At 39.3% G+C, this 27,592-nt stretch overlaps 2 non-coding genes across 2 annotated transcripts; both read right to left on the bottom strand.

Annotated features, from left to right (window-relative positions):
* Positions 1 to 13,883: 13,883 nt before the first annotated feature.
* On the bottom strand, positions 13,884 to 13,991 carry LOC130953172 (small nucleolar RNA R71). The gene has a single exon (XR_009075345.1). It is a non-coding gene; the product is annotated as a small nucleolar RNA R71 (small nucleolar RNA).
* Positions 13,992 to 22,506: 8,515 nt separating this feature from the next.
* LOC130952054 (small nucleolar RNA R71) lies at positions 22,507 to 22,610 on the bottom strand. Its single transcript, XR_009074236.1, has one exon. It is a non-coding gene; the product is annotated as a small nucleolar RNA R71 (small nucleolar RNA).
* Between the last annotated feature and the right edge of the window lie 4,982 nt (positions 22,611 to 27,592).

Below are 27,592 nucleotides of genomic sequence, written 5' to 3'. Positions count from 1 at the left end.
TTTAGAGGGATTACTGTCAGCACTCTCAGGTGTCTGATCCTCCCTTGGCGTCTGAACGCCAGGAATGGGTGAAGATTGGGCGTTAAACGCCAACTTCTCTCCCTTTTCTGGCGTTTGAACGCCAGAATTGGGCAAGGAATGGGCGTTTAACGCCAGCTTTCCTTCCCCTTCTGGCGTTTGAACGCCAATAGCATTCCTCTCTGGGCTCTTACTGTCCTCAGAGGGATTTTGAACAGTGGTTTGGTTATCCTCTGTCAATTGTTCCTTGTTTGGTTTTTTGCTACTTTGAGCAGTGTTATTCAATGTCTTCCCACTCCTCAGTTGAACTGCTTGACATTCCTCTGTTATCTGTTTAGATATTTGCTGTTTTGCTTGATTCAACTGCAGTTCTATGTTCTTGTTAGCAACTTTAGTTTCATGGAGCATCTCTTTAAATTCTGCTAACTGTTCTGTCATCAGGAGCAATTGTTGATTAAGCTCAATCATCTGTTCTTGAGGATTAGGATCAGTGACTACTGTCATGATTTCCTCTTTTGGAGAGAATTCATTGCTAGAGTACAGATATTGATTTCTAGCAACCGTGTCTATAAGCTCTTGAGCCTCTTCAATTGTCTTCCTCATGTGTATAGATCCACCAGCTAAGTGGTCTAAAGACATCTGAGCTTTTTCTGTAAGCCCATAGTAGAAGATGTCTAACTGTACCCACTCTGAAAACATTTCAGAGGGGCATTTTCTTAGCATACCTCTATACCTCTCCCAGGCATTGTAAAGGGATTCATTATCCTCTTGTTTAAAGCCTTGGATGTCCAGCCTTAGCTGTGTCATCCTCTTTGGAGGGTAAAAGTGATTCAGGAATTTGTCTGATAACTGTTTCCATGTCTTTATGCTTGCTGTAGGTTGGTTATTCAACCACCTTTTAGCTTGATCTTTTACAGCAAATGGAAATAGTAATAGTCTGTAGACATCCTGATCCACCTCTTTATCATGTACTGTGTCAGCAATTTGTAAGAACTGTGTCAGAAACTCAGTAGGTTCTTCCTGTGGAAGACCGGAATACTGGCAATTTTGCTGCACTATGATAATGAGTTGAGGATTTAACTCAAAGCTGCTTGCTTTGATGGGAGGTGTACATATGCTACTCCCATATGCAGCTGTAATGGGGTTAGCATATGACCCCAGAGTCCTTCTGGACTGATCAATCCCACTTAGGTCCATAGTGGATAAAAGGAATTGATATGGATTGCAAATAGATAAATTTTGTTTTTTTTTGAATTAACCGAAAAAAATAAAATAAAGCAAAAGGAAAAAAAAATTCGAAAATCCAAAAGAAAATAAGATCAAAGCAAATTGAAAACTGAATCAATTAGTTAATTAAAAAGATTTTGAGATTAGCAATTAGAAAGATATGATTGAAAAATTTTTATGAAAAAGATTTGATTTCTGAAATGAGGAAAGAGAAAAAAACAACAAAATGACACCAAACTTAAAATTTTAGAAAATCAAACACAATTTTTTCGAAAATTTTAAAGGAAAAACACAAAGAGGACACCAAACTTAGAATTTTTACGGATCAAAAAGGGACTAAAGACATGCAAATTCGAAAATTAAAAGAAAAACAAAAAGCATGCAATTGACACCAAACTTAAAATATGAAACTAGACTCAACTAAAAGACTCTAAACCAACAAAAATAAAACAGTCCTAATCTAAGCAACAAGATAAGCCGTCAGTTGTCCAAACTCGAACAATCCCCGGCAACGGCGCTAAAAACTTGGTGCACGAAATTGCAATCACACTTTTGCAATCCCGCACAACTAACCAGCAAGTGCACTGGGTCGTCCAAGTAATACCTTACGTGAGTAAGGGTCGATCCCACGGAGATTGTCGGCTTGAAGCAAGCTATGGTTATCTTGTAAATCTTAGTCAGGATATCAGAAATTATCAAGATTGATTGTGAAAAGCAAAAGAACATGAAATAAGTACTTGTTTTGCAGTAATGGAGAATAGGTTGAGGCTTTGGAGATGCTTGGCCTTCTGAATCTCTGCTTTCCCACTGTCTTCTTCCTCAAACACGCAAGGCTCCTTCCATGGCAAGCTGTATGTAGGGTTTCACCGTTGTCAGTGGCTACCTCCCATCCTCTCAGTGGAAATGTTCAACGCACCCTGTCACGGCACGGCTATCCATCTGTCGGTTCTCGATCAGGCCGGAATAGAATCCATTGATTCTTTTGAGTCTGTCACTAACGCCCCGCCTTCAGGAGTTTGAAGCTCGTCACAGTCATTCAATCATTGAATCCTACTCAGAATACCACAGACAAGGTTTAGACCTTCCGGATTCTCTTGAATGCCGCCATCAGTCCTAGCTTATACCACGAAGATTCTGGTTAAAGAATCCAAGAGATATCTACTCAATCTAAGATAGAACGGAGGTGGTTGTCAGGCACATGTTCATAGTTGAGAATATGATGAGTGTCACGGATCCTCACATTCATCCGGGTTAAGAACAAGTGATATCTTAGAATGGAAGCAAGCATGATTGAATAAGAAACAGTAGTAATGGCATTAATCCATCAAGACACAGCAGAGCTCCTCACCCCCAACCATGGGGTTTAGAGACTCATGCCGTGGAAAGTACACAAAGAAACGTGTAAAATGTCATGATGTCCAGATACAATGTCAAAAGATCCTATTAATAGAGAACTAGTAACCTAAGGTTTACAAAAATGAGTAAATGACAGAAAAATCCACTTCCGGGTCCACTTGGTGTGTGCTTGGGCTGAGCATTGAAGCTTTCATGTGTAGAGACCTTTTCTGGAGTTAAACGCCAGCTTTCATGCCAGTTTGGGCGTTTAACTCCAATTTTTATGCCAGTTCCAGCGTTAAACGCTGGGATTTCTGAAGCTGATTTGCAACGCCGGTTTGGGCCATCAAATCTCGGGCAAAGTATGGACTATTATACATTGCTGGAAAGCCCAGGATGTCTACTTTCCAACGCCGTTGAGAGCGCGCAAATTGGGCTTCTGTAGCTCAATAAAATCCACTTCGAGTGCAGGGAGGTCAGAATCCAACAGCATCTGCAGTCCTTTTCAGCCTCTAAATCAGATTTTTGCTCAGATCCCTCAATTTCAGCCAGAAAATACCTGAAATCACAGAAAAACACACAAACTCATAGTAAAGTCCAGAAAAGTGAATTTTAAATTAAAACTAATAAAAATATACTAAAAACTAACTAAATCATACTAAAAACATACTAAAAACAATGCCAAAAAGCGTATAAATTATCCGCTCATCACATACCAACAATCTCCGTGGGATCGACCCTTACTCATGTAAGGTTTATTAAGTGGACGACCCAGTGCACTTGCTGGTTAGTTATGCGAAGTTGTGATAAAGAGTTGATATTGCAATTGAGCGTACCATGTTGATGGCGCCATTGATGATCACAATTCCGCGCCCCATATACACACCACTATCCTTGTGAATCACACTATCTTCAAGCTTCCAACTAAGGATTTAGTTTTCCCTAACTTCATCAAGTGTTTTCCTCATTGTTCTAAGTTTGTTGTTGTCCTATGACCTTGATATTTTCTGTTTTCTTTTTAGGATACGAAAGAAGGGTAAGAAACCGGTCACCATACCGATTGTACAACCTACAACCTACGCATCAAGACCATATTTCATGGATCGTCCAAGCAATAACCTGGACATCTTGATCAACTGGAGAGCCGAGTTCCAATATGACAAATTTGAGGAAAGGTCAATCCATTGGGAACGGATGCTTAAGGTTCCGATCAAGTACAAAATGGTCATCCATGAGTGGATCGACTCACTTCATTGGGAGTTTTTAGAGCAAGACCCAATTGAAGTCAATGAAACCATGGTGCGGGAATTCTTCGCCAACTACCAAAATTGGGAAGCGGAGTCGGTATTCCTCCGAGGCAAGAGGTTGGATACTTTCAACCAAGCTATTGAAGCTATTCTGAAAATCTCCCACATTCTGCCAGAGAATGATGAGTATTAAAGGATCAAGGCGAGTGTGTCAAAGGGGAGGATGTCTTTAACTCCCATACTTGTGAGAATTGACCATCCCGGTGCTTCATGGGAGTATCGCAAAGGGAGAAATTCTGTTCTCGCAACTATAGCTTACTCTGATTTGAATGCCGAAGCTCGTATATGGCATCAAATTGTGGCGGATTACATTATTCCCAGCACCCATGCTACCCATGTGAGATTCAAGACTGCGTTGCTAATTTGGGCTATCATGGAAGGAAAAAACATAGCCATTTTGCCTCTACTACGCACATCGATATGGAAAATAATTCAAAGGAAGAACATTAGCATCCCTTTTCCATCGATGGTGATGCGTTTGGCAACAGCAGCGGGGGTAGAGTGGCATCCGAGCGACATCATGTTCAGGGTCCCTAAAGGCAACAAGTTCATTCTGAGGGGAGATTTGGATAGATTTACAACCACAACACCCTCTGAGAGGAAGACATCCATAGCACCATAACCAAATCTACCAACTTTGTCAACTACTTTACCTTTTCTCCATCCTCTTCAAGACTTATTCGAAGAGATCTTGCACGATGTCCACCACAAGGAGCATTTGGAGCAACAGCGTTTTGAGTGGATAGCGGCAAGGCTAGAAGGAAGATACCCCGGCCCACCACCAAGAGCTTCATCCAAGCTAGCTGGGGAAGACTATGATGCAGTTGACCAACCCACTTCCAAGTTCACCAGCTGAAGGTGGCCCCTCTTCATCCTCCCGGAAGCGTAAGCATGCACGAAAGACCGTGCAGAAACTAAGTGTGGGGGAGGATCGATGATTCTAAGGGGGGTAAAATTTCTCCTTTCAAGGCACTTTGCAATGTTTATTGTAGTACATTTTCTTTATTTTAAGTAGTTTTACGTCTATTTTATCTTATTTGGTTGCTTGTAAATATTTCTTTATTGTTTATGGATATTTAGTAGTTAGTATTTGCATGTTGCATGATAGAATGAATAAGTTGGTGAAACACCAAGGAACTTTCATGAAATCTTTTTCTAGGGCGTACCATTGATTGAATTGAAGGAAATATTATGTTTGCCAACTTGCTTGGAGTAATTTGTTTGTAGAACATGGAAAAGAGCTCGAACAACATACCTTGTGAGTCTTGAGCTTTAATAGATGGTTGCATCTTTTCAACCATAATATTGTTCTTGTGTGTGATTATTACTCCTTTTTTATTGTGATCATTGATTTGCATGATTCTTTATATCCTGTATTTGTGTTTGGATGCATTTAGCATGAATGAGGCCATTTTTTATGATAAACTCACTAACATATATGGCCAACCCTTGCATGCACCTTTGTGAACCCCTTTGAGCATATGAATCCCCTTTTGTTATGATGATAGCATATTACTCACCTTAAGCGGAAAACCATTGATGTCCCCGAATTACTCTTTGATTAGCTTGGGTGGATTAGTGTGTAAATTCTAAGTGTGGGATAATTTTGGGAAACATTGGTGATGGAGGCATAAGCTTACTGTGGAAAATTTTTGGCAATTACGTAATGCTCATGCATTTCATTAATGAAGACATATACATTCATACTTCAAAAAAGAACTAAAACTAAAACTTGTACATAACAAAGTATGAAATAAAGAGTTAAATAAAGAATGCATATGCCATGTTTGAAAAGAAAATGCATGAGTGAGGTGAGATAGAAAAAGAAAAGGAAATGGGTAGATAGGTTATATTGTTATGTGTATATAGGTTGTATAGGAATAGGTGGACACTCAAGCTAATCAAAGAACTAATTCTTTAAGTCCACTTAGCCATATTTCATACTACCTAAATCCTAGCCCCATTACATCCCTCTAAAGACCTCATGATATTTGTTATTCATGCATTAAATACTAGTTGATTGTTAGATGACTTGCAAATCTTTGAAAAGCATGACAAAAGGAGAATTGAGTGATTAAACCCTAAACACTGAGCGAATTGAGTGGATACACATCCGGTGAGGGGTTCGATCGCTCAATTCTATGTTCTTACGCTTTATATTATAGCTTCTTACAAGTTGTTTATTTAGATAGTTTTGGAAATTTTGATTCAACTCTTTGGACATTGATCTTAGTGCATGAACTCTTTGCACAGGCCCTAAAGCTTTCTTGTGATGGATTGGAATTTCATGATTTGTTTCTACCAACACTATTGGCAATTAGCCTTAGGATAGTTGCATGCATTTAGGTAGTTTATAGTATAAGTCATTTTTCCTTTGATCTGTCTCCTTTGAGTGTGTTTAGCATGAGGACATGCTAGTATTTAAGTGTGGGAGAATTGATGAATCCTTATTTGATGATGATTTTTGGTTAGAATTTAATAGATTCCATCACATAAACTTGCACTTATTCCCTTAAAACAGGATGCTTTTGAACTTTCCTCCCAAATTGTGCTTGATTATGAAAATATGCTCTTTTGTGCTTAATTTGATCTATTTTATTCCATTTGCCCTCCATTTGATGCCTTGATGTATTTGTGAGTAATTTCAGAAATATAAGGTTGGAATGGGCTGGAGAAAATGGGAGAAGAGCATGCAAAGTGGAGAAAACATGAAGAATCAAAGGAGACGAGTTTAGAGACGTGTGCATGTGCACAGGAGCCCAAGCAGAGCGTGTGGATCATTTTGAGCGCGTCGCGTATCCAGCAAGTATTGCCTATTGTGCGTGCGCATAGCTACTTGTGCGTACGCACAGGATGTGATTTTTTGCAAAGTGTGCGGACGCACACGCCTGTGCGTCCGCACAAGTGTCAGCATATGACTTCATTAAAGAAGCACATGACTCGCGATTTGAGGACTTTGGAGGTCTATTTTTGATGTCTCTTAGCTCATATTGGAGGGGGAATGAAGGACATAACAAGGCATATTCCCACTAGCAACCGATCTGAAGTTACTGTGGATCGGGCCATCATGATTCATAGCATCATGATTGGAGAGGAAGTAGAAGTTCATGAGGTCATCTCTAATAAAATCTACAAAATAGCCGACAAGCCCTCCACCATGGCACGGCTAGCTTTTCCTCACCTTATTTGCCATCTATGTTACTCAGCTGGAGTTATCATAGAATGAGACATCTCCATTGAAGAGGATAAGCCCATCACCAAGAAGAGGATAGAGCAAGCAAGAGAGACCCTTCACGGTTCTCAAGAGATGCATGAGGAAGCTCATCATCAAGAAATCCCTGAGATGCCTCAAGGGATGCACTTTCCTCCCAACAGCTATTGGGAACAACTCAACACTTCCTTAGAAGATTTGAGCCACAATGTTGAACAATTAAGGGTGGAACATCATGAGCACTCCATCATTCTCCATGAAATAAGAGAAGATCAAAGAGCAATGAGGGAGGAGCAACAAAGGCAAGGAAGGGACATAGAAGAGCTTAAGAGCATTGTTGGTCCTTCAAGAAGAAGACGCCACTAAAGGTGGATTCATTCCTTGTTCTTATTTCTTTCTGTTTTTCGGTTTCTATGTTATGTTTATCTATGTTTTGTGTCTCTACTTCATGATCATTAGTATGTAGTAACCATGTCTTAAAGCTATGAATAAAATCCATTAATCCTTCACCTCTCTTAAATGAAAAATGTTTTAATTCAAAAGAACAAGAAGTACATGAATTTCGAATTTATCCTTGAATTTAGTTTAATTATATTGATGTGGTGACAATACTTTTTGTTTTCTGAATGAATGCTTGAACAGAGCATATGTCTTTTGATATTGTTGTTTATGAATGTTAAAACTGTTGGCTCTTGAAAGAATGATGAACAAAGAGAAATGTTATTGATGATCTGAAAAATCATGAAATTGATTCTTGAAGCAAGAAAAAGCAGTGAAAAAGAAGAAGCTTGCGGAAAAAAAAAATAGAAAGAAAAAGAAAAAGCAAGCAGAAAAAGCCAATAGCCCTTAAAACCAAAAGGCAAGGGTAAAAAGGATCCAAGGCTTTGAGCATCAATGGATAGGAGGGCCCAAGGAAATAAAATCCAGGCCTAAGCGGCTAAATCAAGCTGTCCCTAACCATGTGCTTGTGTCATGAAGGTCCAAGTGAAAAGCTTGAGACTGAGTGGTTAAAGTCGTGATCCAAAGCAAAAGAGTGTGCTTAAGAGCTCTGGACACCACTAACTGGGGACTCTAGCAAAGCTGAGTCACAATCTGAAAAGGTTCACCCAATTATGTGTCTGTGGCATTCATGTATCCGGTGGTAATACTGGAAAACAAAGTGCTTGGGGCCACGGCCAAGACTCATAAGTACTTGTGTTCAAGAATCAACATGCTTAACTAGGAAAGTCAATAACACTATCCAAAATTCTAAGTTCCTAAGAGAAGCCAATCATTCTAAATTTCAAAGGAAAAAGTGAGATGCCAAAACTATTCAGAAGCAAAAAGCTACAAGTCCCGCTCATCTAATTAGAATTAATATTCATTGATATTTTGAAATTCACAGTATATTCTCTTCTTTGTATCCTAATTGATTTTCAGTTGCTTGGGGACAAGCAACAATTTAAGTTTGGTGTTGTGATGAGCGGATAATTTATATGCTTTTTGGCATTATTTTTAGGTAGTTTTTAGTAAGTTCAAGCTACTTTTAGGGATATTTTCATTAGCTTTTATGTTAAATTCACATTTCTGGACTTTACTATGAGTTTGTGTATTTTTCTGTAATTTCAGGTAATTTCTGGCTGAAATTGAAGGACTTGAGCAAAACTCTGAAAAAGGCTGACAAAAGGACTGCTAATGCTGTTGGAATCTGACCTCCCTGCACTCGAAATGGATTTTCTGGAGCTACAGAACTCCAAATGGCGCGCTCTCAACGGCGTTGGAAAGTAGACATCCAGTACTTTTCAGAAATATATAATAGTCCATACTTTATTCGGAAATTGACGACGTAACTTGGCGTTGAACGCCAAGTACATGCTGCTGTCTAGAGTTAAACGCCAGAAACACGTCATGATCCGGAGTTGAACGCCCAAAACACGTTATAACTTGGAGTTCAACTCCAAGAGAAGCCTCAGCTCGTGGATAGATCAAGCTCAGCCCAAGCAAACACCAAGTGGGCCCCGAAAGTGGATTTATGCATCAAATACTTACTCAGGTAAACCCTAGTAGCTAGTCTAGTATAAATAGGATAATTTACTATTGTATTAGACATCTTTTGACAGTTTAATCTTTTGACTGTTTTAGTCTTTGATCATTCGGTCTTTTGATCATTCAGGGGGCTGGCCATTCAGCCATGCCTGAACCTTTCACTTATGTATTTTCAATGGTGGAGTTTCTGCACACCATAGATTAAGGGTGTGGAGCTCTGCTGTACCTCGAGTTTCAATACAATTACTATTACTTTCTATTCAATTCTCTTTTATTCTTATTCCAAGATATACGTTGCACAACACTTTGATGAATGTGATGATCCGTGACACTCATCATCATTCTCACCTATGAACGCGCGTGACTGACAACCACTTCCGTTCTACCTTAGGCCGGGCTTATATCTCTTAGATTCCCCAACAAAATCTTCGTGGTATAAGCTAGATAGATGGCGGCATTCATGGGGATCCGAAAAGTCTAACCTTGTCTGTGGTATTCCGAGTAGGATCCTGGGAATCCGGAAAGTCTAACCTTGTCTGTGGTATTCCGAGTAGGATTCCGGTATTGAATGACTGTGACGAGCTTCAAACTCCTGAAGGCTGGGCGTGATGACAAACACAAAAGAATCAAGGGATTCTACTCCAACCTGATTGAGAACCGACAGATGATTAGCCGTGTTGTGACAGAGCATTTGGACCATTTTCACTGAGAGGATGGGATGTAGCCATCAACAAGGGTGATGCCTCCAGACGATTAGCCGTGCAGTGACAGCGCATAGGACCATTTTCCCGAGAGGATTAAAAGTAGCCATTGATGATGGTGATGCCCTACATACAGCTTGCCTGGAAAGGAGTAAGAAGGATTGGATGAATGTAATAAGAAAGTAGAGATTCAAGAGGAGCACAGTGATGAGCGGATAATTTGTATGCTTTTTGGCATTGTTTTTAGTATATTTTTAGTATGATCTAGTTAGTTTTTAGTATATTTTTATTAGTTTTTAGTTAAAATTCACTTTTCTGGACTTTACTATGAGTTTGTGTGTTTTTCTGTGATTTCAGGTATTTTCTGGCTGAAATTGAGGGACCTGAGCAAAAATCTGATCCAGAGACTCAAAAGGACTGCAGATGCTGTTGGATTCTGACCTCCCTGCACTCGAAGTGGAGTTTCTGGAGCTACAGAAGCCCAATTGGCGCGCTCTCAACGGCGTTGGAAAGTAGACATCCTGGGCTTTCCAGCAATATATAATAGTCCATACTTTGCCCAAGATTTGATGGCCCAAACCGGCGTTCAAAGTCACCTCAAGAAATTCCAGCGTTAAACGCCGGAACTGGCACCTGATTGGGAGTTAAACGCCCAAACTGGCACTAAAGCTGGAGTTTAACTCCAAGGAGAGTCTCTACACGAAAAAAGCTTCATTGCTCAGCCCAAGCACACACCAAGTGGGCCCGGAAGTGGATTTTTATGTCATTTATTCATCTATGTACTAGTTTTCTATAAGTAGGACCTTTTACTATTGTATTAGAAGACTTTTGGTAGCTATCTTTGTTCTATGCTATCTTAGACCTTTGGGAGGCTGGCCATTCGGCCATGCCTAGACCTTGTTCTTATGTATTTTCAACGGTGGAGTTTCTACACACCATAGATTAAGGTGTGGAGCTCTGCTGTACCTCGAGTATTAATGCAATTACTATTGTTCTTCTATTCAATTCCGCTTGTTCTTTGTCCAAGATATCACTTGTTCTTCAATATGATGAAGGTGATGATTGACGCCCATCACCATTCTCACCCATGAACAAGGTGACTGACAACCATTCTTGTTCTACAAGCATCTGAGGCTTAGTGAATATCTCTTGGATTCTTTAATCGGAGTCTTCGTGGTATAGGCAGGACCTGATGGCGGCATTCAAGAGAATTCGGAAGGTCTAAACCTTGTCTGTGGTATTCTGAGTAGGATTCAATGACTGAATGACTGCGACGTGCTTCAAACTCCTGAGGGCGGGGCGTTAGTGACAGACGCCAAAAGAATCAATGGATTCTATTCCGGTCTGATTGAGAACCGACAGATGAATTCCGCTATGCTGTGACGGAGCATATGCAATTGCTTTCACTGAGAGGATGGGAGGTAGCTGCTGACAACAGTGAAACCCTACACGAGCTTGCCATGGAAAGGAGTAAGAAGGATTGGATGAAGGCAGTAGGAAAGCAGAGAGACGGAAGGGAAGGCATCTTCATACGCTTGTCTGAAGCTCTTACACCAATGATATACATAAGTATCACTATCTTTATCTTTATATTATTTTCGTTCATCATCATATACAATTGAGTTTGCTTGACTAAGATTTACAAGATGACCATAGCTTGCTTCAATGCTAACAATCTCCGTGGGATCGACCCTTACTCACGTAAGGTATTACTTGGACGACCCAGTGCACTTGCTGGTTAGTTGTGCGAAGTTGTGTAATGCCATGGAATTGTACCACCAAGTTTTTGGAGTTCATGACCAGGGATTATGAGAGTTGTGAAAAGTATTGTTCACAATTTCGCGCACCAAGTTTTTGGCGCCGTTGCCGGGGATTGTTCAAGTTTTGAGCAAGCTTTTGGTAACAATGCCTGGGATTGTTCTAGTTTGGACAACTGACGGTTCATCTTGTTGCTTAGATTAGGTATTTATTTTTTCGAAATTCTTGAAGATGAATTCTAGAGTTTCATGATGATTTGTTGAAATCTGGCTGGCTGAGAAGCCATGTCTAATCTGATTGGACCGAGGTTTCAACTTAACACCACAAGAGCTTGTTGATTTTCATCAATTTTGCTTTTGGAGCAGTGATCTGCTAAGGCTTGGCTGACCTTTGGTCATGTCTAGTGTTTTGGACCGAAGCTTTCCTTGAAAGCTTGGCTGGCTGTGAAGCCATGTCTAATGCCTGGACCGGAGTCTTAGACTAGCATTGCACTGATTCCTGGAATTCTCATTAAGAATTTTGATACCTTTTCCCACTTAATTTTCGAAAAACACAAAAAAATTCACAAAAACCATAAAAAAAAAAATTTTTCAAGAAACATCAAATATTTTCTATTTCTTCATGTTTCTTGCTAGTGTCTCATCTTAAGTTTGGTGTCAAATGCATGTTTTTGTTATATTTTTCGAATCCATGCATGTACTTCTTTATTTTGATCTTTAAATTCTATTGACTTGAGTGTTCATGTGTCTCATATAGTGTCAGTAGCACACAAACTGCTAAGTTTGGTGTCTTGCATGCATTGTTAATTGATTCCTGTTGCATTTTGATTATTAAAAATCCAAAAATATTTTTTATTTGAGTCTTTTCAAGTCAATGATACAAAGAATTGAAGATTCAGAACATACTGCAGAGGAATTATGCAGAAAAAGCTGAGCATTCAAAAATGCCCAGTGAAGAAGGCAGACTGGCGTTTAAACACCAGCCAGGGTACCTGGTTGGGCGTTTAACGCCCAAAGAGGTAGCATTTTGGGCGTTAAACGCCAGAATGTATACCATTCTGGGCGTTTAACGCCAGGATGGTGCTAGGAGGAAGATTTTGTTTTCAAAATCAATTTTTTTTTCAAGTTTTCAAAGTTTTTCAAAACCAAATCTTTTTCAAATCATATCTTTTCAATCAAATGTTTTCAAAATCAATTTCTTTCCTTTTTCAAAGATACTTACCAACAATTAATGATTTGATTGAACATTTTTTGCCTTTTCTATTAAGAAAGGTTTTATGTTTGAATCATATCTTTTCTTGTTAGGCAAGTCATTAATATTTTTTAAAAAAAAATCATATCTTTTCAAATTGCTTTCAAATCATATCTTTTAAAAATTGTTTTCAAATCATATCTTCTCAATCACATCTTTTTAAAACCATAACTTTTCAATCAAATCTTTTTGACTTCTAATTTCAAAAATCTTTTTCAAAAATCACTTTAATTCTTCCCCACTTTCAATTTTCGAAAATTATCAATCAATTTTTAAAATGTTTTTGACATCTTTCTAATTAATTTTCGAAAATCCTCTTCCCTCTTTCTCACATCCTTCTATTTATGGAGTACTACTCCTTCTTAATGCACAATTCGAACTCGAAACTAATCAAGTTCGAATCCTTCTACCTTCTTTTCTTCTATTTTCTTTTCCTCTGACACTTCAAGGAATCTCTGTACTGTGACATAGAGGATTCCACATTTCTCTTGTTCTCTTCTCTTTCATATGAGCAGGAGCAGAGACAAAGGCATTCTTGTTGAAGCTGACCCTGAACCCGAGAAGACCTTGAAGAGAAAGCTAAGAGAAGCCAAGGCACAACTCTCTTTAGAGAACCTGACCGAATTCTTCAAAGAAGAAGAACACATGGCAGCCGAAAACAATAACAATGCCAACAATGCAAGGAAGGTGCTGGGTGACTTCACTGCACCTACTCCTGATTTTTATGGGAGAAGCATCTCTATCCCTGCCATTGGAGCAAACAACTTTGAGCTTAAGCCTCAATTAGTTTCTCTAATGCAACAGAATTGCAAGTTCCATGGACTTCCAATGGAAGATCCTCATCAGTTCTTAGCTGAATTCTTGCAAATCTGTGACACAGTCAAGACTAATGGGGTTAACCCTGAGGTCTACAGACTGATGCTATTCCCTTTTGCTGTAAGAGACAGAGCTAGAATATGGTTGGATTCTCAACCTAAAGAAAGCCTGGACTCTTGGGAAAAGCTAGTCAGTGCCTTCTTGGCAAAGTTCTTTCCACCACAAAGATGGAGTAAGCTTAGAGTGGAAGTCCAAACCTTCAGACAGAAGGATGGAGAATCCCTCTATGAAGCTTGGGAAAGATACAAACAATTAATCAGAAGATGTCCCTCAGACATGCTTTCTGAATGGAGCATCATAGGTATTTTCTATGATGGTCTCTCTGAACTATCTAAGATGTCCTTGGATAGCTCTGCTGGAGGATCTCTTCATCTGAAGAAGACGCCTGCAGAAGCTCAAGAATTGATTGAAATGGTTGCAAATAACCAATTCATGTACACTTCTGAAAGGAATCCCGTGAACAATGGGACTAGTCAGAAGAAAGGAGTTCTTGAGATTGACACTCTGAATGCCATATTGGCTCAGAACAAGATATTGACTCAACAAGTCAATTTGATTTCTCAGAGTCTGTCTGGAATGCAAAATGCACCAAACAGTACTAAGGATGCTTCATCTGAGGAAGAAGCATATGATCCTGAGAACCCTTCCATGGAAGAGGTGAATTACCTAGGAGAACCCTATGGAAACACCTATAATTCTTCATGGAGAAATCACCCAAATCTCTCATGGAAGAATCAAGAGAGACCTCAACAAAGTTTCAATAACAATAATGGTGGAAGAAACAGGTTTAGCAATAGCAAGCCTTTTCCATCATCTTCTCAGCAACAAACAGAGAGTTCTAAGCAGAATACTTCTGACTTAGCAACAATGGTCTCTGATCTAATAAAGACCACTCAAAGTTTCATGAATGAAACAAGGTCCTCCATCAGAAATTTGGAAGGACAAGTGGGTCAGCTGAGCAAGAAAGTTACTGAACTCCCTCCTAGCACTCTCCCAAGTAATACAGAAGAAAATCCAAAAGGAGAGTGCAAAGCCATAGACATGGCCGAATATGGAGAGGAAAGAGAGGAGGAGGACGCCACTGAGGAAGACCTCAGTGGGCATGTACCAATCTCCTCTGAGTTCCTCAATGAGGAACAATGGGAATTTGAGGCTCAAAATGAGACCATAGAGATTCCATTGGACTTACTTCTGCCATTCATGAGCTCTGATGAGTATTCTTCCTCTGAAGAGGATGAGTATGTCACTGAAGAGCAAGTTGTTAAATACCTTGGAGCAATCATGAAGCTAAATGACAAGTTATTTGGAAATGAGACTTGGGAGGATGAACCACCTTTGCTCACCAAAGAACTGGATGACTTGTCTAGGCAGAAACTGCCTCAAAAGAGGCAGGATCCTGGGAAGTTTTCTATACCTTGTACCATAGGCACCATGACCTTCAAGAAGGCCTTGTGTGACTTAGGGTCAAGTGTAAACCTCATGCCCCTCTCTGTAATGGAGAAATTAGGGATCTTTGAGGTGCAAGCTGCAAGAATCTCATTAGAGATGGCAGACAATTCAAGAAAATAAGCTCATGGACTTGTAGAGAATGTTTTGGTGAAGATTGAAGACCATTACATCCCTACTGATTTCATAGTCCTAGAGACTGGGAAGTGCATGGATGAATCCATCATCCTTGGCAGACCCTTCCTAGCCACAGCAAAGGCTGTGATTGATGTTGATAAAGGAGAGTTGATCATTCAAGTGAATGGAGAATCCTTGGTGTTTAAGGCCCAAGGACACCCCTCTATCATCATGGAGAGGAAGCATGAAGAGCTTCTCTCAAAACAGAGCCAAGCAGAGCCCCCACAGTCAAACTCTAAGTTTGGTGTTGGGAGGCCACAACCAAACTCTAAGTTTGGTGTTGAACCCCCACATTCAAACTCTAAGTTTGGTGTTGAGAGGTTCCAACACGGTTCTGAGTATTTCTGAGGCTCCATGAGAGACCTCTGTCAAGCTAATGACATTAAAGAAGCGCTTGTTGGGAGGCAACCCAATGTTTTATAGTTTACTATTTTCTTTTGTTATTTTATCTTTTTTGTAGGTTGATGATCATAAGAAATCACAAAAACAATGAAAAAAGCAAAAACAGAATGAAAAACAGGAAGAAAAACAGCACACCCTGGAGGAGAAGAAGCTGGCGTTCAAACGCCAGTAATGCTAGCTGTTGGGCGTTTAACGCCCAGTCTGGCACCATTCTGGGCGTTTAACGCCAGAAAGGGGCACCAGACTGGCGTTAAACGCCAGTAAAGGGCAACAACCTGGCGTTAAACGCCAGGAATGGACACCAGCCCGGCGTTTAACGCCAGAAATAGCTCAAAACGTGATTTTGAGCAACATTTGGTGCAGGGATGACTTTTCCTTGACACCACAGGATCTGTGGACCCCACAGGACCCTACCATCACTCTCTCTCTTCTTCCCCCATTCACCAATCACCTCAATACCTCTTCCCCAAAAACCCTTCACCTATCAAATCCCATCTTTCTCTTCACAACTCACATCCATCCTTTATAAAACCCCACCAACCTCACCCTTCAAATTCAAACCACTTTCCCTCCCAAACCCACCCATCATGGCCGAACCATTACCCCCTTCTCTCCTATATATACCCTTCTTCAACCCTTCATTTTCACACAACCTAAACACCCCTTCTTTCCCTTCTTGGCCGAACACACCACCTTCCCCCTCTTCCTCATTTCTTCTTCTTCTACTCTCTTCTTTATTCTTTTGCTCGAGGACGAGCAAACATTTTAAGTTTGGTGTGGTAAAAGCGTTGCTTTTTCGTTTTTCCATAACCATTTATGGCATCCAAGGCCGGAGAAACCTCTAGAAAGAGGAAAGGGAAGGCAAAGGCTTCCACCTCCGAGTCATGGGAGATGGATAGATTCCTCTCAAGGGTGCATCAAGTCCACTTCTATGAAGTTGTGGCCTTGAAGAAGGTGATCCCCGAAGTCCCCTTTTCACTCAAAAAGGGTGAATATCCGGAGATCCGCCATGAGATCCGATGAAGAGGTTGGGAAGTACTTACCAACCCCATTCAACAAGTCGGAATCTTGATGGTTCAAGAGTTCTATGCCAATGCATGGATCACCAAGAACCATGACCAAAGTGTGAACCCGAATCCAAAGAATTATCTCACTATGGTTCGGGGGAAATACTTGGATTTTAGTCCGGAGAGTGTGAGGGTGGCGTTCAACTTGCCTATGATGCAAGGAGATGAGCACCCTTACACTAGAAGGCTCAACTTTGATCAAAGGTTGGACCAAGTCCTCACAATCATATGTGAAGAGGGCGCACAATGGAAGCAAGATTCAAGAGGAAAGCCGGTTCAATTGAGAAGGCATGACCTCAAGCCCGTGGCTAGAGGATGGTTAGAGTTCATACAACGCTCAATCATTCCCACTAGCAACCGGTCCGAAGTTACCATAGACCGGGCCATCATGATCCATAGCATCATGATTGGAGAAGAAATAGAAGTTCATGAGGTTATAGCCCAAGAACTCTACAAGTTGGAGTTGACATAGAAGGAGACACCCCCATTGATGAGGACAAGCCCATCACCAAGAAAAAGATGGAGTACACAAGAGACCCCTCTCATCAAGAAATCCCTGAGATACCTCAAGGGATGCACTTTCCTCCACAAAACTATTGGGAGCAATTAAACACCTCCCTAGGGGAATTGAGTTCCAACATGGGACAGCTAAGGGTGGAGCATCAAGAACACTCCCTCATCCTCCATGAAATTAGAGAAGACCAAAGAATCATGAGGGAGGAGCAACAAAGACAAGGAAGAGACATTGAGGAGCTCAAGCACTCCATAGGATCTTCAAGAGCAAGAAAGAGCCGCCATCACTAAGGTGGACCCGTTCCTTGATTTCCTTGTTCTTTATTCTTCTGTTTTTCGATTTTTATGCTTTATGTTTGTCCATGTTTGTGTCTTCTGATCATTAGTGTCTTAGTGTCTATGCCTTAAAAGTTATGAATGTCCTATGAATCCATCACCTCTCTTGAATAAAAACGTGCTTAATTAAGGAAAGAATTGCATGAATTCTGAATTTTATAATAGTTTAATTATTTTGATGTGGTGGCAACACTTTTGTTCTCTGAATGTATGCTTGAACAGTGCATATGTCTTTTGAATTTGTGGTTCATGAATGTTGGCTCTTGAAAGAATGATGAAAAAGGAGACATGTTACTGAGGATCTGAAAAATCATTAAAAATGATTCTTGAAGCAAAAAAAAAAAAAAAAAATCGAAAAAAAAAAGAAGAAAAAGAAAGAAATAAAGTTGTGATCCAAGGCAAATAAGAGTGTGCTTAAGAACCCTGGACACCTCTAACTGGGGACTTTAGCAAAGCTGAGTCACAATCTGAAAAGGTTCACCCATTATGTGTCTGTGGCATGTATGTAACCGGTGGTAATACTGGAAGACAGAGTGCTTTGGGCCACGGCCAAGACTCAAGAAATAGCTATGTTCAAGAATCATCATACTTTACTAGGAGAATCATTAACACTATCTGGATTCTGAGTTCCTAAAGAAGCCAATCATTCTGAATTACAAGGGATAGAGTGAGATGCCAAAACTATTCAGAGACAAAAAGTTAAAAGCCCCGCTCATCTAATTAATACTAATCTTCATAGATGTTTTTGGAGTTCATTGCATATTCTCTTCTTTTTATCTTATTTGATTTTCAGTTGCTTGGGGACAAGCAACAATTTAAGTTTGGTGTTGTGATGAGCGGATAATTTGTATGCTTTTTGGCATTGTTTTTAGTATATTTTTAGTATGATCTAGTTAGTTTTTAGTATATTTTTATAGTTTTAGTTAAAATTCACTTTTCTGGACTTTACTATGAGTTTGTGTTTTTTTCTGTGATTTCAGGTATTTTCTGGCTGAAATGAGGGACCTGAGCAAAAATCTGATCCAGAGACTCAAAAGGACTGCAGATGCTGTTGGATTCTGACCTCCCTGCACTCGAAGTGGAGTTTCTGGAGCTACAGAAGCCCAATTGGCGCGCTCTCAACGGCGTTGGAAAGTAGACATCCTGGGCTTTCCAGCAATATATAATAGTCCATACTTTGCCCAAGATTTGATGGCCCAAACCGGCGTTCAAAGTCACCTCAAGAAATTCCAGCGTTAAACGCCGGAACTGGCACCTGATTGGGAGTTAAACGCCCAAACTGGCACTAAAGCTGGCGTTTAACTCCAAGGAGAGTCTCTACACGAAAAAAAGCTTCATTGCTCAGCCCAAGCACACACCAAGTGGGCCGGAAGTGGATTTTTATGTCATTTATTCATCTATGTACTAGTTTTCTATAAGTAGGACCTTTTACTATTGTATTAGAAGACTTTGGTAGCTATCTTTGTTCTATGCTATCTTAGACCTTTGGGAGGCTGGCCATTCGGCCATGCCTAGACCTTGTTCTTATGTATTTTCAACGGTGGAGTTTCTACACACCATAGATTAAGGTGTGGAGCTCTGCTGTACCTCGAGTATTAATGCAATTACTATTGTTCTTCTATTCAATTCCGCTTGTTCTTTGTCCAAGATATCACTTGTTCTTCAATATGATGAAGGTGATGATTGACGCCCATCACCATTCTCACCCATGAACAAGGTGACTGACAACCATTCTTGTTCTACAAGCATCTGAGGCTTAGTGAATATCTCTTGGATTCTTTAATCGGAATCTTCGTGGTATAGGCAGGACCTGATGGCGGCATTCAAGAGAATCCGGAAGGTCTAAACCTTGTCTGTGGTATTCTGAGTAGGATTCAATGACTGAATGACTGCGACGTGCTTCAAACTCCTGAGGGCGGGGCGTTAGTGACAGACGCCAAAAGAATCAATGGATTCTATTCCGGTCTGATTGAGAACCGACAGATGAATTCCGCTATGCTGTGACGGAGCATATGCAATTGCTTTCACTGAGAGGATGGGAGGTAGCTGCTGACAACAGTGAAACCCTACACGAGCTTGCCATGGAAAGGAGTAAGAAGGATTGGATGAAGGCAGTAGGAAAGCAGAGAGACGGAAGGGAAGGCATCTTCATACGCTGTCTGAAGCTCTTACACCAATGATATACATAAGTATCACTATCTTTATCTTTATATTATTTTCGTTCATCATCATATACAATTGAGTTTGCCTGACTAAGATTTACAAGATGACCATAGCTTGCTTCAATGCTAACAATCTCCGTGGGATCGACCCTTACTCACGTAAGGTATTACTTGGACGACCCAGTGCACTTGCTGGTTAGTTGTGCGAAGTTGTGTAATGCCATGGAATTGAACCACCAAGTTTTTGGAGTTCATGACCAGGGATTATGAGAGTTGTGAAAAGTATTGTTCACAATTTCGCGCACCACACAGCATCTCCATACGCCTATCTGAAATCCTCACTATTAATTTACATAAGTATTTCTATCCCTTTTTATTTTATTTAACTTTTAAATATCTAAACCAATTACATTTGACCCTATGAATCCACTTAACTGAGATTTACAAGGTGACCATAGCTTGCTTCATACCAACAATCTCTGTGGGATCGACCCTTACTCACGTAAGGTATTACTTGGATGACCCAGTACACTTGCTGGTTAAGTTGAATGAAGTTGTGATCATAAATTCCAATAGAGCCAATTTTTAAATCTCATGCAAATACAAAAAGGATCACAATTTCGTCCACCAAGTTTTTGGCGCCGTTGCCGGGGATTGTTCGAGTATGGACAACTGACGGTTCATCTTGTTGCTCAGATTAGGTAATTTTCTTTTCAAAAATCTTTTTCAAAATTTTTTCTTTTCTTTTTCGTTTTTCCTAACTTTATTTTCGAAAAAAAAATAATAAAAATCAAAAAAATTAGAAAATCATAAAAATAAAAAATATTTTGTGTTTCTTGTTTGAGTCTTGAGTCAATTTTTAAGTTTGGTGTCAATTGCATGCTTTAAAAATTTTTCTTGCATTTTTTGAAAATCCCATGCATTCATAGTGTTCTTCATGATCTTCAAGTTGTTCTTGATAAGTCCTCTTGTTTGATCTTGATGTTTTCTTGTTTTGTGTTGTTTGTTGTTTTTCATATGCATTTTTCGTTTGTTAGAGTCCATGCATTAAAGATTTCTAGGTTTGGTGTCTTGCATGTTTTCTTTGCATCAAAAAATTTTTCAAAATTATGTTCTTGATGTTCATCACGATCTTCAAAGTCTTGGTGTTCATCTTGACATTCATAGCATTCTTGCATGCATTCATTGTTTTGATCTAAAAATTTCATGCATTGAGTATTTTTGTTATTTTTTCTCTCTCATAATTAAAAATTCAAAAATAAAAAAAATATATCTTTTCCTTATTTCCCTCCAAATTTTCGAAATTTTGGGTTGACTTGGTCAAAAATTTTTAAAATTAGTTGTTTACAAGTCAAGTCAAAATTTCAATTTTAAAAATCTTATCTTTTCAAAATTTTTTTCAAAAATCATATCTTTTTCATTTTTTTCTATTTCTCAAAAATTTCAAAAATATTTTTCAAAATATTTTCAAAATCTTTTTCTTATCTTTATATCATATTTTCGAAAATTTACTAACAATTAATGTGATTGATTCAAAAATTTGAAGTTTGTTACTTGCTTGTTAAGAAAGGTTCAATCTTTAAGTTCTAGAATCTTATCTTTTAGTTTCTTGTAAGTAATTAATTTTAATTTTAAAATTAAATCTTTTTTAAAATATCTTTTTCTTAAAAATCTTATCTTTTTATTTTATCTTTTTCAAAATTTGATTTCAAAAATATCTTATCTTATCTTATCTTCTTATCTTTTCAAATTTTATTTTAAAATCTTTTTCAACTAACTAATTAACTTTTTGTTTGTTTCTTATCTTTTTCAAAACCACCTAACTACTCTTTCCACTCTAATTTTCGAAAATATCTCACCCCTTTTTCAAAAATTCTTTTTAATTAACTAATTGTTTCATGTTTTAATTTTAATTACATCTTATCTCTAATTTTCGAAAATCACTAAACCATTTTTAAAATTATTTTCAAATTTTCTATCCCTTCTCACTTATTCTATTTAATTATTTAGTTACTAACACTTCTCTTCACCTCTCTCCATCTTAATATCCGAACCCACTCTTCTACATTCTTCTCCCCTTTCTTCTTCTACTAACATAAAGGAATCTCTATACTGTGACATAGAGGATTCCTCTTCTTTTCTTGTTTTCTTCTCTTTCATATAAGCAGGAACAAGGAAAAAGGCACTCTTGTTGAAATTGATCCAGAACCTGAAAGGACTCTGAAGAGAAAATTAAGAGAAGCTAAGTTACAACAATCTAAAGGTAACCTTTCAGAAACATTAGAACAAGAGAAGGAGATGGCAGCCAAAAATAATAATAATGCAAGAAGAATGCTTGGTGACTTCACAAAGCCAACGTCCAAATTTGATGGAAGAAGCATCTCCATCCCTGCCATTGGAGCTAATAACTTTAAGCTTATGCCTCAACTAGTTGCTTTAATGCAACAGAATTGCAAGTTTTATGGACTTCCATCTAAAGATCCTTACCAGTTTTTAACTGAGTTCTTGCAGATCTGTGAGACTGTAAAGACGAATGGAGTTGATCCTGAAGTCTACAGACTCATGCTTTTCCCTTTTGCTGTAAGAGACAGAGCTAGAATATGGTTAGATTCACAACCTAAGGATAGCCTGGACTCTTGGGATAAGCTGGTCACTGCCTTCTTGGATAAATTCTTTCCTCCTCAAAAGCTGAGCAAGCTTAGAGTGGATGTTCAGACCTTCAAACAAAAAGATGGTGAATCCCTCTATGAAGCTTGGGAAAGATACAAGCAGTTGACCAAAAGGTGCCCATCTGACATGTTTTCAGAATAGACCATATTAGATATATTCTATTATGGTCTATCTGAATTTTCGAAAATGTCATTGGACCATTCTGCAGGTGGATCCATTCACCTAAAGAAAACACCTGTAGAAGCTCAAGAACTCATTGACATGGTTGCAAATAACCAATTTATGTACACTTATGAGAGGAATTCCGTGAATAATGGGATACCTCAGAAGAAAGGAGTTCTTAAAATTGATGCTCTGAATGCCATATTGGCTCAGAACAAAGTGTTGACTCAGCAAGTCAACATGATTTCTCAAAGTCTGAATGGATGGCAAAGTGCATCCAACAGTACTAAAGAGGCAGCTTCTGATAAAGCTTATGATCCTGAGAACCCTGCCATGGCAGAGGTTAATTACATGGGTGAACCTTATGGAAACACCTATAACTCATCATGGAGAAATCATCCAAATTTCTCATGGAAGGATCAAAAAAAGCCTCAACAAGGCTTTAATAATGGTGGATGCAATAGGCTGAGCAATAGCAAGCCTTTTTCATCATCTTCTCAGCAACAGACAAAGAATTCTGAACAAAACACTTCTAATTTAGCCAATCTAGTCTCTGATCTGTCAAAGGCCACTTTCAGTTTCATGAGTGAAACAAGATCCTCCATCAGAAATCTGGAGGCACAAGTGGGCCAGCTGAGTAAGAAAGTCATTGAAACTCCTCCCAGTATTCTCCCAAGCAATACAGAAGAGAATCCAAAAGGAGAGTGCAAGGCCATTGATGTAATTGATGAGCGGATAATTTGTATGCTTTTTGGCACTGTTTTTAGTATGTTTTTAGTATCTTTTAGTTAGTTTTTAGTATATTTTTATTAGTTTTTAATTAAAATTCACTTTTCTGGACTTTACTATGAGTTTGTGTGTTCTTCTGTGATTTCAGGTATTTTCTGACTGAAATTGAGGGTCCTGAGCAAAAATCTGATCCAGAGAGACTGAAAAGGACTGCAGATGCTGTTGGATTCTGACCTCCCTGCATTCAAAGTGGATTTTCTGGAGCTACAGAAGCCCAATTGGCGCGCTCTCAACGGCATTGGAAAGTAGACATCCTGGGCTTTCCAGCAATATATAATAGTCCATACTTTGCCCAGAATTTAATGGCCCAAACCGGCGCTCAAAGTCACCTACAGAAATTCCAGCGTTAAACGCCGGAACTGGCATAAAATTTGGAGTTAAACGCCCAAACTGGCATGAAAGCTGGCGTTTAACTCCAGAAAAGGTCTCTACACGAAATTCCTTCATTGCTCAGCCCAAGCACACACCAAGTGGGCCCGGAAGTGGATTTTTCTGTCATTTACTCATTCCTGTAAACCTTAGGATACTAGCTTTTACTACTTATAGGATCTTTTGACATTGTATCCGTACCTTATGACCTCATAACATTTCTTACACGTTTCTTTCCACAGTATGAGTCTCTAAACCCCATGGTTGGGGGTGAGGAGCTCTGCTGTGTCTTGATGGATTAATGCAATTACTACTGTTTCTTATTCAATCATGCTTGCTTCCATTCCAAGATAATACTTGTTCTTAATCCGGATGAATGTGATGATCCGTGACAATCATCATCATTCTCAACCATGAACATGTGCCTGACAACCACCTCTGTTCTATCTTAGATTGAGTAATTATCTCTTAGGTTCTTTAATCGGAATCTTCGTGGTATAAGCTAGAACTGATGGTGGCATTCAAGAGAATCTGGAAGGTCTAAACCTTGTCTGTGGTATTCTGAGTAGGATTCAATGACTGGATGACTGTGACGTGCTTCAAACTCCTGAGGGCGGGGCGTTAGTGACAGACGCAAAAGAATCACTGGATTCTATTCCGGCCTGATTGAGAACCGACAGATGAATTCCGCTATGCTGTGACAGAGCATATGCAATCGCTTTCACTGAGAGGATGGGAGGTAGCCACTGACAACGGTGAAACCCTACATACAGCTTGCCATGGAAGGAGACTTGCATGTTTGAAGAAGAAGACAGTAGGAAAGCAGAGATTCGGAAGATGGAGCATCTCCAAAGCCTCAGCCTATTCTCCATTACTGCAAAACAAGTACCCTTTTTTATGTTCTTCTGCTTTTTACAATTAATCCTGATAATTTCTGATATCCTGACTAAGATTTACAAGATAACCATAGCTTGCTTCAAGCCGACAATCTCCGTGGGATCGACCCTTGCTCACGCAAGGTATTACTTGGACGACCCAGTGCACTTGCTGGTTAGTTGTGCGGGATTGCAAAAGTGTTATTGCAATTTCGTGCACCAAGTTTTTGGCGCCGTTGCCGGGGATTGTTCGAGTTTGGACAACTGACGGCTTATCTTGTTGCTTAGATTAGGACTGTTTATTTTTGTTGGTTTAGAGTCTTTTAGTTGAGTCTAGTTTCTTATTCTAAGTTTGGTGTCAATTGCTTGCCTTTGTTTTCTTCTTCTAGTTTTTCGAAATTGCATGCTCTTAGTCCCTTTTTTATTCATAAAAATTCTAAGTTTGGTGTCCTATTTGTGTTTTTCTCTTTAAAATTTTCGAAAAAAATTAGTGTTTGATCTTCTAAAATTTTAAGTTTGGTGTCATTTTGTGTTTTTCTCTTCCCTCTTTTTAAAAATCAAATCTTTTTCATAAAAGCTTTTCAATCATATCTTTTTAATTGCTGTTTTCAAAATCTTTTTAATTAACTAATTGATTCAGTTCTCAATTTGCTTTGATCTTCTTTTCTTTTTGATTTTCGAAATTTTATTCTTTTTTATTTCTTTTTGTTTTTATTTTTATTTTTATTTTTCGTTTAATTTAAAAAAAAAAATAAACAAAATTTATCTCTTTGCAATCATTATCATTTCCCTTTTGTCCATTATGGACTCAAGTGGAATTAATCAGTCCAAGAGGACTCTGGGGTCTTATGCTAACCCCATTACAGCTGCATATGGGAGTAGCATCTGTATACCTCCCATCAAAGCAAGCAGCTTTGAGCTAAATCCTCAACTCATTATCATAGTGCAGCAAAATTGCCAGTATTCCGGTCTTCCACAGGAAGAACCCACTGAGTTTCTGGCACAGTTCTTACAAATTGCTGACACAGTACATGATAAAGAGGTAGATCAGGATGTCTATAGACTATTACTGTTTCCATTTGCTGTAAAAGATCAAGCTAAAAGGTGGTTAAATAACCAACCTACAGCAGCATAAAGACATGGAAACAGTTATCAGACAAATTCCTGAATCATTTTTACCCTCCAAGAGGATGACACAGCTAAGGCTGGACATCCAAGGCTTTAAACAAGAGGATCATGAATCCCTTTATAATGCCTGGGAGAGGTATAGAGGTATGCTAAGAAAATGTCCCTCTGAAATGTTTTCAGAGTGGGTACAGTTAGACATTTTCTACTATGGGCTTATAGAAAAAGCTCAGATGTCTTTAGACCACTCAGCTGGTGGATCTATACACATGAGGAAGACAATTGAAGAAGCTCAAGAGCTTATAGACACTGTTGCTAGAAACCAATATCTGTACTCTAGCAATGAGTTCTCTCCAGAAGAGGAAGTCATGACTGTAGTCACTGACTCTAATCCTCAAGAACAGATAATGGAGCTTAATCAACAACTACTCCTGATGACAGAACAGTTAGCAGAATTTAAAGAGATGCTCAATGAAACTAAAGTTGCTAATAAGAGCATAGAACTACAGTTGAATCAAGCAAAACAGCAAATATCTAAACAGATAACAGAGGAGTGTCAAGCAGTTCAATTGAGGAGTGGGAAGACCTTGAATAACACTGCTCAAAAGAGAAAAAAGTCAAACAAGGAACAATTGACAGAGGACAACCAAACCACTGTTCAAAATCCCTCTGAGGACAGTGAGAGCCCAGAGAGGAATATTGGCGTTCAAACGCCAGAAAGGGAAGGAAAGCTGGCGTTAAACGCCCATTCCTTGCCCAGTTCTGGCGTTCAAACGCCAGAAAAGGGGGAAAAGTTGGCGTTAAACGCCCATTTTCCACCCAATTCTGGCGTCCAAACGCCAAGGGAGGATCAGACACCTGAGAGTGCTGACAGTAATCCCTCTAACAAGGCTTCTTCAACCACTTCTGTACGGAATAAACCTGCAGCATCTAAGGTTGAAGAATATCAAGCCAAGATGCCTTATCCTCAGAAACTCCGCAAAGCGGAACAGGATAAGCAATTTGCCCGCTTTGCAGACTATTTAAGGACTCTTGAAATAAAGATTCCTTTGGCAGAGGCACTTGAGCAAATACCTTCTTATGCTAAGTTCATGAAAGAGATCTTAAGTCATAAGAAGGACTGGAGAGAAACTGAAAAAGTGTTTCTCACTGAAGAATGCAGTGCAGTCATTCTAAAAAAGCTTACCAGAAAAGCTTCAAGATCCTGGAAGCTTTCTGATACCATGCACATTGGAAGGCACTTACACCAAGACAGCCTTATGTGACCTTGGAGCAAGTATCAATTTAATACCTGCATCCACTATCAGAAAGCTTGGGTTGATTGGAGAAGTCAAACCAACCAGGATATGCCTCCAACTTGCTGATGGCTCCATTAACACCCATCAGGCATAATAGAGGACATGATTGTCAAGGTTGGGCCATTTGTCTTCCCAACTGACTTTGTGGTACTGGAAATGGAGGAGCACAAGAGTGCAACCTCATTCTAGGAAGACCATTCCTAGCAACTGGACGAACTCTCATTGATGTACAAAAAGGGGAAGTAACCTTGAGAGTCAATGAGGATGAGTTCAAGTTGAATGCTGTAAAAGCAATGCAGCATCCAGACACACCAGAGGACTGCATGGGCGCTGACATTATTGACTCTCTGGTAGAAGAGATCAATATGGCTGAAAGCCTAGAATCAGAGCTTGAGGACATCTTCAAAGATGCTCAAACTGATCAGGAAGAGCCAGAGAAGGCAAAGGAATTTTCGAAAATTCCTCAGGAGAGGATAAGCCTCCTAAGCCTGA

The sequence above is a fragment of the Arachis stenosperma genome, chromosome 9 (genome assembly GCF_014773155.1).
Source record: "Arachis stenosperma cultivar V10309 chromosome 9, arast.V10309.gnm1.PFL2, whole genome shotgun sequence".
Taxonomy (NCBI): domain Eukaryota; kingdom Viridiplantae; phylum Streptophyta; class Magnoliopsida; order Fabales; family Fabaceae; genus Arachis; species Arachis stenosperma.
The sequence above is the reverse complement of the archived record's forward strand: the minus strand, read 5'-3'. Positions and strand labels throughout refer to the sequence as shown.